Below are 2,131 nucleotides of genomic sequence, written 5' to 3' on the forward strand. Positions count from 1 at the left end.
GCGTATATTCTGACTCCGAGATGCTTGCCCTAATCCATGGAAGGATCGCTGGAGCTAGCATACCTTTTAGCATCCTTAGGATCGACAAAACCTTTCTGATTGTATCACATACAACCTTTCCTCACGAAAACTGGTAAGGAAACTTGTTTTGACATCCATCTGCCAGATTTCATAAATGTAGCTAATGCTAACATGATTCCGACGGACCTAAGCATCGCTACGGATGAGAAAAAACTCATCGTAGTCAACTCCTTGAACTTGTGAAAATACTCTTTGCCACAAGTCGAGCTTCATAGACGGTAACATTACCGTCCATGTCCGTCTTCTTCTTAAAGATCCATTTATCTCAATGGCTTGCCGATCATCGGGCAAGTTCACCAAAGTCCATGCTTTGTTCTGATACATGGATTCTATCTCGGATTTCATGGCCTCGAGCCATTCGTCGGAATATGGGCCCACCATCGCTTCTCCATAGCTCGTAGGTTCATTGTTGTCTAGCAACATGACTTCCAAGACAGGATCACGCATTACTCTGAAGTAGTGCGCATCCTCGTCGTCCTACGAGGTTTGGTAGTGACTTGATCCGAAGTTTCATGATCACTATCATAAGCTTCCACTTCAATTGGTGTAGGTGCCACAGGAACAACTTCCTGTGCCCTGCTACACACTAGTTGAAGCGACGGTTCAATAACCTTATCAAGTCTCCACCATCCTCCCACTCAATTCTTTCGAGAGAAACTTTTCCTCGAGAAAGGACTCGTTTCTAGAAGCAATTACTTTTGCTTCCAGATCTGAAATAGGAGGTATACCCAACTGTTTTTGGGTATTCTATGAAGATGCATTTATCCGCTTTGGGTTCGAGCTTATCACCTGAAACTTTTTCACATAAGCATCGCAGCCCCAAACTTTTAAGAAACGACAACTTAGGTTTCTATAAACGGTGTCGTCTCAACGGAATTGCGTGGTGCCCCTTTTAAAGTGAATGCGGTTGTCTCTAATGCCTAACCCATAAACGATAGTGGTAATTTGATAAGAAACATCATGGTATGCACCATATCCAATAGGGTGCAGTTATGATGTTCGGACACACCATCACACTATGGTGTTCCAGGCGGTATTAATTGTGAAACACTTTCCACAATGTCTCAATTGTGTGCCAAACTCGTATCTCAGATACTCATCTCTATGATCATATCACAGACATTTTATCCTCTTGTCACGACGATCTTCAACTTCACTCTGAAATTGCTTGAACCTTTCAATAATTCAGACTAGTGTTTCATCAAGTAAATACACTCAGTATCTACTCAAATCATCTGTGAAGTAAGAACATAACGATATCCACTGCATGCCTTAGCATTCATTGGACTGCATACATCAAAATGTATTACTTCCAATAAATTGCTCTCTTGTTCCATCTTACTGAAAACGAGGCCTTTCAGTCATCTTGCCCATGTGGTATGATTTGCATGTCTCAAGTGATTCATAATCAAGTGAGTCCAAACGATCCATCTGTATGGAGTTTCTTCATGCATATATACCAATAGACATGGTTCGCATGTCTCAATCTTTTCAAAAATGAGTGAGTCCAAAGATCCACCTACATGGAGCTTCTTCATGCGTTCTACACCAATATGACTCAAGTGGCAGTGCCACAAGTATGTGGTACTATCATTACTATCTTATATCTTTTGGCATGAACATGTGTATCACTACGATCGAGATTCATTTTAGGTGCAAGACCATTGAAGGTATTATTCAAATAAACAGAGTAACCATTATTCTCCTTAAATGAATAACCGTTTTGCGGTAAACATAATCCAATCATGTTCAACGCAAACACCAAATCTCGATGGTAGAGGGAGCATGCGATGCTTGATCACATCAACCTTGGAAACACTTCCAACACATATCGTCATCTCACCTTTAGCTAGTCTCCATTTATTCCGCAGCTTTTATTTCGAGTTACTAACACTTAGCAACCGAACCAGTATCTAATACCCTGGTGCTGCTAGGAGTACTAGTAAAGTACACATTCATATAACGTATATCCAATATACTTCTGTCGACCTTGCCTGCCTTCTCATCTACCAAGTATCTAGGGTAGTACTGCTTCAGTGACCGTTCCTCT

This window comes from Triticum aestivum, chromosome 2D (genome assembly GCF_018294505.1).
Source record: "Triticum aestivum cultivar Chinese Spring chromosome 2D, IWGSC CS RefSeq v2.1, whole genome shotgun sequence".
Classification (NCBI taxonomy): domain Eukaryota; kingdom Viridiplantae; phylum Streptophyta; class Magnoliopsida; order Poales; family Poaceae; genus Triticum; species Triticum aestivum.